We start from the raw sequence: 10,955 nt of genomic DNA on the forward strand, positions 1-10,955 counted from the left end.
TTTTTGTGTTCTTGGAGGCATGGAAGTTTCCATCAATATGTAGAGGTTACATGAAAGAAGATGATGGGTCAGGTCAGAGACTAGAAAATGCAGTTAGGGCTCCTGAGATGTCACCCCAGCATGTCTGGACATGACCCTGGAGGCACAGAGCTCCACTGCCTTTCACAACAGGACAGTAACAGCATCATCAATGTCATTGTCCTACCAATCTTGGGAAAAGTGCAAAGGAGGCCAGGGAGATAAAACTGGAAACAAGGAGTGCTAAGGCCAGTTCTAGAAGGAGTCGAGAGAGGGCACAGTCGGGTGCATCAGAATAGACCCTCCTCTAGATTTCCTAAGGGGGCTCAGACCTCTGCATCCTGAGGACCCGGGTTCCTGAGACACAGGAGGAGGAGCTGACAGGACCCACAGTGAAGAGACTCAGTGATAAAGGCAGGGACAGCTTGCAGATGAAGCCAGAACATCTGCCCCTGGAAATCGGACAGGAAAGGATGTTAATTCAAGGACTAAGGCAGCACAGGAAGAGAAATAGGACTGGGGGCTCAGAGAGAAAATGATATTTCTTTTTCCATTCTGAGTTTGCAGGGTCTGCGGGACTTCCGTGTAGAGATACCAAACAGCTGCTTAGAAAATGAAGCTGGGACTCAGCTAGGTGACATCTATTTTGGGGTGAATTTCTTTCAAATCTATTGAATCCAACCTGTATTTTTTTCTGTATGTAAGTTTAAAATAACATCTTTGAACTATTTAAATCCAAATTCTCTAGTGGGATGAAGGCTTAAAAAAAACACAACAAAACACCTGTTTAAGTCAGATGCTAAAAGAACTAATATAAACTCACTTTTGAGTTTAAACTTTTAAATAACTTTCTATTTAAAAAAAAAAACAAAAAACAAAAAAACCTCCTTCCAGGAGCCCAAGTGTTTATACACAACAGGCAGTCGACGAAGGCGGGTATTGAAATATCAGTGTGTTTTTTCACAGGTACTGAAAAATAAATACAAGTCATGAGAAAAGTAATGAATCGACTTGAAAACCCAGTGGGATGTTAACCTCCTGGAGTAATAATAGCACACTCTCTGTCAGGGCAGACTGCACGTCAGAAAGGTATTTGCACCCAACTTTGTTCCCGTGAAAAGTCTAGAAGTACCCAGTAATAAGAGCTGCTGGCAGGAGCCTGACAATCTTTAAAAAATATCTACCCTCTGAAAGAGCTTGTCACACCAGAGTTATCTCTTCTACAGACAGCTGTTAAGAACACCAATGGGTGTGGCCTGTGCGGAGGAGAAACCCAGAACCATCCAGAAGGAAGGGGAGGGGTGATTCCCACCCCCGAAATGCAGGGGCCAAGGGGCCAGCACTGTAATCTCTATGATTTAGAGACAGGAGCACTTTGGGCTTTTCGTTTTTATTTGCTTTGAAGAAAGATGCAAGGATGTGTTTCTAGGTGGGACAGATGGTGTCAACTGTTTGGAAAATGATCTCAAGTTTGTCACTCACTTTTTGCAAGGTGGCTCCTCATGCACTTGAGCTCCTGAGGATTGTCTCTGGTGGCTGGCAGCATTGGGTCCATGGGGTCAGGCTGACCTACATGGCAGGAACTGAACCTTGTGAATCTCCACACTCACAGCACCCAGCACAGGGCCTGGCACAAAGTAGTTGCTCAAGAAATGTCTGTTGGATGGATGAATGTTTGGATGGATGGATGGATGCATGTTTGGATGGATGGATGGATGGATGGATGATAGATATATGGTTGAATGGATGATGGATGGATGGATGGATGGATGGATGGTTGGATGGATGATGGATGGATGGATGAGTGGATGGGTGGTTGGGTGCGTGGATAGATGGATGGGTGAGTAGATTGGTGAATGGGTGGATGGATGGGTAGATGGATCAATGTTTGGATGGATGGATGGACGGATAGATAGATAGATGGATGGTTGGATGGAGAGACGGATGGGTAAAATGAGCTATGTTGGAAAATATGCCAGAATGGTCAAAGTGGTCATGTGTAGGAAAGTGTTGAGTTGGCTGAGGAGCAGCCTGAGATGAAGGAGGTGAGAAAAGACAATCACAGGCTCCAGGGAGCATCTAAGCAAGACAGACGACAGGGCCTGGAGCAACAACTGTCCAAGGCTTTGACATTGTCCAAGTCTTCCGTTTGTACCCCTTATAGCCTCCTCTACTCCCTGCTGCAATAATCTTAAACACAGAAAATAATGCTAAGGTCATTGAATGAGTCAGAGCAATAGGGTCTTTTGTCAGCCATCCTGTGTGCTAAGGTCTTGGTACAATTTCTTTTAATTTTTTTAATGTTTATTTATTTTTTGAGAGAAAGAGAGAGAGCGACAGAGCGTGAGCAGGGGAGGGGGAGAGAGAGAGGGAGACACAGGATCTGAAGCAGGCTCCAGGCTCTGAGTTGTCAGCACAAAGCCCGACACAGAGCTTGAACTCATGAACCGCGAGATTATGACCTGAGCTGAAATCGGATGCTTAACTGACTGAGCCACCCAGGCGCCCCGGCACAATTCTTATTTAGCTCTTACAACCACCCCACAAGGGTTGTAGTGTCAAGGTTACTAGTTCACAAAAAAGAAATCAGACAGATGATCAGAAAGAGAACAAAAGCTCAGTGAAACATCACTGTCACCAGGCTTGACCATCAGCCCACACAAACATCAGGCCAGATTAAGCCCAGTACATAATTCAGGGGACAGGACTGAAGATTAACCTTCCCGGCCAACCCTCATTCTGGCACCGCTGAGAGACTGAGCCCGCCTAGACGAGGTTAGGGAGAGAGCCCCTGCGGCCACCCTCAGGGGGGCTTCTGGGACAGAAGTGCAAGATGTGGCTGAGGCAAGGAGCCAGGCACCTCTCTAATCTTAATGCCCCTACAGCTTTGAGTGGTGACCTCACCACTGCCTCCCTCTCCCTCCACTATCAGCTTCCTTGCTCTGGGGGGGGGGGGGGGCTTAAGATGTCAGGACAGTGGCCTCTGATTCTGTTTTTAGCTGTACAATGGGAATATTAACTAATATCAGCCCCATCCCCTGAGGTTTCATGAGTAATTATGGATCGACACAGGTATTCTGTACCATTCATATAATACACAGTACATCATAGACTCAAAATAGGTCACGTGTATCCCCATTGCTACTGCTTGTCTCGCTTTTTTCCAGTTCTTATAAGACTATAACACTCAGAAAACAAGTGGCTCAAAAGTCAAGGGTACCCAATGGTGACAAGACAGATCCTGGAAGGTGTAGTCTCCAGTATTTGGCAGAAAAGGACTAGAAGGTCCCGATAGCAGTTCATCCTGGAAATGGTAATTTTGCATTCAGCCTGTGTGCTCGCCAAGTCTGAGCCTGACCTGGGGACTATGAAAAGGGGGTGTTTGTGGTGCACAGAAACTCCTTCCATGACCCTACTAGATCCATTCCATATGACACGGTGGGCTAAAGGCCGGATCCTGCAGCCTTGAGCAGGTGGACGTCAGTCGAGCTATGCACTTTTCCAGCCCACGATGTCCTCGCCTGCAAAACACACTGTAGCAGGTAACACTTACCTGGCGGGTCACCAGAAGAAGAAAACAAACGTGTGTATGTAAAGCACTCAGAAGATTAACTATCATGTCCTTGAAAAAGTCCATGCAAAACACAGGACCGAAAGAATGATGTAATGCTGAATTAAAAAAAAAGAAAGGAAAGAAAGTGTCTGGAATTATTGGGCATGTTCAGTGGGGGCCAGCTGGAGGCCATGAATAGTAACAAAGCCAGAGTCAAAAGGCCTGTCAATGAGAAGAGAGGAGGTAGATGTGGTGGAGAAGGATGGTGTGAGCACCAGAGACACCTCGGTTCTACATAGGAAACATTGGGGAGCAACACTGACACTGAAAATAAATAGAATCAGTGATACAGTGATGCGGTCTTTCAGAATTCAGACGAAGAAAACAAAAACAAAAACAAAAACAAAAAAGCCCACAAAGAATGGAAAATAATTAGGGAGAAGATGAGAGAAGGTAATGAGAACCATAAAAATGTCAAATGTGTTAAGGAAAGGTGGTCCAAGAGCCCAGGGCATTGGCATCAGAAAGGCAGGTTTTGTTTAGAGGAGGAAAAGTGTCGAAGGGAAGAGAAGTAAATACTAGCAAAACTGATGGATTATAAGGAGAAAGAAAAAAATAAGTCCTACAAGTATCTAAGTGTATATAATACAGATCACTTAAGAAGTAATAAAATTCAGGATAGAGTCGACCTTCTTTGAAATTCAGTGACGAAACTCATGAAGCAACAGCTCCAGAAGTTTAGGGGGGAGACCTTGTGCTCCAGGAGACTCAACCTAGCAAAATTCTCTTCCATGTGTGAGTGCAGAAGAAAGTCATTCATTCGCAGCTAGAAGAGAGGTCCAAACATACATTGACATAAACCTACCTCCAAAAATTTAATTGAATATGTAAGCAAAATCAATCGTGAAAATGAATCAAAATTAAGAACTGAATGATGGTGTTTAAGAACGGGCAATGAGCATAAAAGAAAAGAAAATGTAGAGTTACATCCAAACTGCTTCTGATTTCTGGTTACAGACCTAACGAGGCTATGTCAGGATCTGAGTTTTGGTTACAGACCTAATGAGACTATGTCAAGATGAGCTCTCTCCCTGCTGAAAATCTTATAAATTGAGGCATTTTTTGAGAAAAACAATTTGGCAATGTATGTCACAAGTCTTAAAATATATGTCCACGTTGACTTGATTATTCCAATCTAAAACTTCATCTTAAGGAAATAACCAATTCAGCCCTCAAAGATTTGGTTGTAATGTATGTATTTTCTCCTTGCTATTCATATTAAAAGATTAAATATTGCTGAAATATGTCCAACAAAATAAGAATGATTTAATGAATTATACAGTCATACAATGAAACTTTTAAGTTCCTTTAAAAAATATCTAACATAGACTATGCTTATAATGTAATGTTAGGTAGAAAATAACTAAGAAACAAAACTGCATTAATATTACTGTTTTCTTTTTGAAAATATACTGATGTATACGTGATTAATTGGTAGGTCATTATTCAGATAAATGTATATATAGGTAAGGCAAGACAGCATGTGGTCTTATCTTCAAAATTTATAGGGAAAAAAGTGGCTAGGAAGGATCTACTTTACGTCTTACCTGCATTCATCCAATCATCTATTTACCCACCCACTCATTCACCAAGAACCCAAGAAAGTGTGGACACCTGACTCCTGGCAGGGTCTAAGCTAAACCTGAGAAACACCTAGGTGAAAGTTCCAGATATGTCTTTGGCCTTCCTGGAGTTTACACGTATGCAACTGGCTTTAAACCAGTCCCGGAGAAAATAAACACACATGACACTGGAGGTAATAGTTGGGAGGGTGAAGGACTGCATCCGTGAGGTTGTGGAGAAAGATGAAGGTGCCTTGAATGGAGCTGGGGTAGTGCCTGGGGACAGCGATAGGAAGCCCCCACTAGACCCAAGGCACATGGGCAGCATGAGAGCCTTTTTTCCCCCATTATGATGAGTGTACTCTTTAATCCCCATCCTCTATTACCCACATCCCCCCGCCCACCTCCCCTCTGGTAACCATCCATTTGTTCTCTACAGTTGAGTCTGTTTCTTGGTGTGTTGATAGACTCTTTGAAGCATTTTCAAGTCTAAATAAGGCATCGCTTCCTCTTTCTAACAATGAGTTGTGGAGCAAGAGGTTGTAGACACTGAGACAGGGATCTACTTACTCCAGTAGGAGGGGAAAACCAAAGGGAGGAGCTTAACTATTTCCCTACATGTTCAAAACAAGTCTGCAGGTGAGGTGGAGCTAGAAACCAGGTCTGAAATCTTATGTCCCTGACCACTCACCACCGAAATAGCCTCCTCCTTCTTCCCTCCCCTTTTCCAAGATCCAACTCAAATAACTCCTCCCAATTTCCCCATGCATGCTGGTCACTATCCCTCTGGGCTCTCAGACGACTGACTTCTTATTATATCCCCTTCACATCGAGCTATATTATCTTTTATCCAACAAATAGTTTAGGAGGAAATTCCCACTGGATGGTTTCTTCTTTGTACTTTGTTCTGTCTCATAACCATGTGTCCAGGCCTGGTAAAGACTCTGATGAATAGGTCTGAGTTCAGTTGGATTCACTGAAATCCGTGGCAAGAATAACACCTGGATGACTGTGCAATTTGTCCATGAATTATTCATAATTACACAGAGTAACACACTTATTCTGGGTGTCCCAATCCTGAAACCAACAGAAAGACTCACATACAAATCATCCCTCCCAAGGCAGATGACCAGAAAGATAGCAGATCTCAAACAGCCGTGCAGGCAGACACAGGCCCTGCCCTCCCAAACCAATCACATATCCGTCCTTCTCCACATTACCAGATGCAGGCTCTGCCTCTGTACATCAGTCATAAATCTGTCCTTTGGCACATCACTCATCCATCAGCATGCTTTACTCCTTTTATGCAATATGTAATCTACAAAATTTTATGTAGACATTACACACCTGGAGCCACAAGACAGGACCCAACTCAACACGTCAAGGGGTTCCTCTCTTCTTCTGCTGGGAGAAGAGAGACACACACACCCACATGCCCACCCACTATCATGCACAGAGCCCTTGAAGGCTGGCCCAGGGGATCCTCTGTCCACACGCATACCTTTCATTCCTGCACACAGCTCTCTTCTCCACTTTCTGATGCCTCTTCCACACAGGTAGGTTGGGCTCAAAGATGTATCCAGTCTCCTTAATTGCTCCCTTCTTGAAAGTTCTCTCTCTCTTATCCTCCCTGTAGAATCTTCTTGGATCTCTAGATTCAAAAGTATTTCTCAGAATGAGTGGAGGACAAGAATGGATATTTACTAAACGCCTACCCAATGTTGGGCATTGCAATCTTCCCATCATGCTGGGATGGAAAAGAAGTTTTCCTATATTTAACTCTCCCTAAGAAACTTGAAATAAGCCACCCTATGTCACACACTAGTAAGAGGAAGCAAAAGTGGGATTAAAAACCAGGGCTGCTTGTTTCCAAAGCTTACGTGCTTTCCATCACATGCAACCTCCCAAGGAAGGGCTCCCCAGTGGCTGCACAGCATCCCTCACTCAGTGTGTTAATAAAAAGGAAGATGCAGAGAAATGAGAAGAAAGGAGAGAAATAATTTTTAAAGCATGCCCACTCCTCCCACCAGGGCACCTCCCCCCTTCACCCCACCAACAACCAGGCACCCAAGACTGGAGAACTCTGACCCTCTCTGTCCCGGGGAGGGACTGAGCTCCGCACCCTCTCAGTTTCCCCATTTCTGTTGCATTTCTCTTGCCAGGGCCCTCCCTGAGAGTGGGGTGGGTGGGGGTGCTGAGAAAGGCAGGGCGTGGAACCACCCGCAGTGCCCGAGGGAGTCCTTCCCACCACACACCTGCGAGCCCTTCAGCCCTCCTCCAATGACAGCTGCCTTAGACCTTCAACTTTCACAGAAGCCTATTTCTGCTGAACTTGCATTAAACAAAGACTGGAAACACGGGTCAACAACTCCAAACATTCACCTCCTTCATGCACTTGTCTGAGGAGCCCCAACCCTTCTGTGAAAACAGCATTAGCAAATACCATCAAAGAGAACCAGGTCTCATTCAGGATGCAAGCAGTCCCCCCTCCCTTGGCCTCAGTTGAAGCTGGAATACCTCACCTTGATTTACCAAGCCCTGTGTGGTCTTGCCCTTGCCGCTCCCCTGCCCTCACTGCCATTCATCTTCTTCACACCTTTAGTTCATTTTCCTCCCTTCCTTTCTTCCCAATACTTTCTGAGTGCCTATTCACTCCTGGGTGCTGTGAGACAAAGTTTCCAAGGCAAACAGACTCAACACTGTCCCTCATTCCACATCCTTGTGCCTGTTGTCCCTTCCCATGGAATGCCCACACCTGCTCTACCAGCATAAAGCCTCATCATCTTTTAAATTGGAAATTAAATATTAGTTTGGTCTTGTTTTTAAGAATCCTTCCTTACTTCCTACTGTCCCTCCTCGAGTTGGGTCAGGCATCTCCCCAGAGTTTTATCTTCCTCCCCATTCCACGGCACTGCTCATCTCTGGGGTAATTGTCTGCTTGCACACCTGCACCCTCAACTAAACTGCAACGTCCTTAGAAGCCAGCTCAAAGGCCCCCTGATTCCTCTGAATTCCTACTGGGTCAGCCAGCCGTCGATCCAAACTCAGATTCTCTAAGACAAACTCATCTTCCCTTCCAAACCAACTTCCCTGGTTTTCTGCAGTTGCCCCCAGAATAGTCACCAAAGCTAAAACTAGGGAGTCAACCTTGAGGCTTCCTTCTCCCTCACTCCCCACTTACAAATAACCACTGAATAGCGTTGGCTTTGGCACCTAAATACATCCATCTGCATCCCTGCCTCGACAAGGCCGCCACTCTCTTCCTTGGCTCTATCACGTGTCTCCAGGGCTTGTGAAACAGCTTCCTGATTTCTCTTCTTGCATCACCCTTGCCTTCTGACAATCTATTTTCTACAATGCGGGCAGAGTAATCTAAGACATAAAGGAGATGAGGTCACTTTCCAGCTTAAAACCCATAAAGACCTTCCCATTGCCCTGAGGACAATGTCTAAACTCCATAACAAAGCCAACAAGACCACTCAGATGCCCAGCTCTACTTTCTGTTCTTACTCACCCCTGGTCACTCCCCCATCACACAGTCTCTGACTCGACTCAGCCTTCAATGAATGAAACCCCTGTTCTTTGTGGCCTTCTGGCTGTCATGGAAGTGGCTTTTCTGCCTGGAATAATTCTCCCCCCTCCTCATCGCTTGGCTGGGTGTGAATGTCACCTCATTATCGCACACCAGTCAAACTTGCCAGGCAGTGCACTGACAGAGACACCTTCTCAAGTCCTTGTGGCCCCATGGAAGCCTCGAGTGCCATAAAGTGGCCTCCGTGGGCCCACCACAGCACAGATATTTCCCGAGATCCCCAGCGGGAATGCCCTGCTGCACCTCATTATCACTGTCCTGGTAAATAACAGCAGCACCGACACCAGTCTGCAAAACCAACACGTGCATATTTGATCTGTATAAACAGTGCATATAATATGACATTTCCTTTCAAAACTCCCTTACCACTTGGAAATTCAAATGAGAGCCTGTGCTACCCTTGGACTGGAGATTAATGAAGGCATCATAAATATTTGATTAAAGCCAGGCCAAATTCGCGGGGTTTTGCCTCAAAAAGTTTTCAGAAACAAGTGCCCAAAGACTTTTTGACTATCCTAAGCACTTTTGGGGGGGCAGTAAGAGGCAGCTTCCCTCTCCAGGAATTTTCCAGCTACATTTGCTCTCACACAGCATGCCAGCCGCTATGTCTCTTGACTTTTGACAGACATCTAGATCTCTCTCAGCTTTCAAGTCACCTTCCACTTTGGACTCTTGGTCAGTGAGCTTGTGTTTGCCTCTTACAGACAGTGGAATAAGAAAGGAACATTGTGTGCTACATATTAGAAAACCTGCCTCTCAGCCTGGCTGGCCCAATTTGTGGCTCTGTCAACTTGGGAAGAGGTGTTGAACATCCTTCAGCCTCGGTGTTTTCTGCTATAGATGATGAGAAAAATAAATGGTTTCTGAAATGAGGATCATTTTTGCATACTAGAAATTGTTGAAAAAAAATGTAATAGATTGGAAATATTCGCTAACAAGCAAGGCTAGAGGCCGAGTCACCTCAGGGAATTCTTTTTGTGGAGACTTTCCAGCAATACCACTCTCAGATTACAAAATGGGTACTAAATTACCCATTTACAAAACCATCTGTATTAAGAGATTTAATGCAAACTATGAATAAAATACTTATTTGAAAGAGAATTTTTTTTCATGGCAGTGTACTCTTAAATAGGAAATATACTGGAAGCAATCTAGACAGACATTAATAGGGTCAAATAAACTACGATATATCCCCCTAACAAATTATTGTGTAGAAAATAAACTCATTGCAAAAATGTCTTTAATAATAAGGATGCATGTGTAATATAATGTTAAGTGTGTGTATTGAGTACAAAATCAAATAGACCAAAATAACTGAACATTTATTTAATCTGCAAATAAGGAAGGGATTCCTATGATTTAAAACAAAAGAAGGGTGGCTGGGTGGCTTCAGTCGGTGAAGCGTCCAACTTTGGCTCAGGTCATGGTCTCACAGTTTGTGAGTTTGAGCCCCGCATTGGGATCCGTGCTGACAGCTCAGATCCTGGAGCCTGCTTCAGGTTCTGTGTCTCCCTCACTCTCTGCCCCTCCGCCACTCATGCTCTGTCTCTCTCTGTCTCTCGAAAATAAATAAACATTTTTTAAAAATCAAAATAAATAAATAAATAAAATAATAAAACAAAAGAGAATTCACCAAAAGAATTAACAATTAAATTTACTACATAAAAATTTTTAAATATGAAATTAAAATATACCATAAATAAAGATCAAAGAAAATAACATTGTAATTAAACACTGCCAGGTGAATATCAATTTTCAAAGAATGAAATAGATGTGCTTCAGATCTCATACCACTTCTAAGGGGAACATAACACAAGGAAGATGAAAAGAAAAAGTGAATTCTTTCTTCCATGAAACCAAGAAAGATATTTTAAAGTGAAAATTAAGCTAGCATAAGTGAATTTGTTGAGATACGATATCCATTATGGAAAAGATGGAAGACCACAGATTCTTCAAAGAATAAGGTGATGAAGGCATGGCAGAGAGTCTCCATGGACAACAGATTAGCACTCACCCCAAGTTGCCCTCCTGACATTTTTCTCTTGCATACTTCATCAGCATACAGCTCACCCAGGAGCTCTCCCATTCAAAGACAATGGGAGACCAAAAAACAATAAGAGACCTCCACCAAAATCCTGGGAGAGAAACATGGCAAATAAAAATAGACAAA

This window comes from Acinonyx jubatus, chromosome B3 (assembly GCF_027475565.1).
Source record: "Acinonyx jubatus isolate Ajub_Pintada_27869175 chromosome B3, VMU_Ajub_asm_v1.0, whole genome shotgun sequence".
Taxonomy (NCBI): domain Eukaryota; kingdom Metazoa; phylum Chordata; class Mammalia; order Carnivora; family Felidae; genus Acinonyx; species Acinonyx jubatus.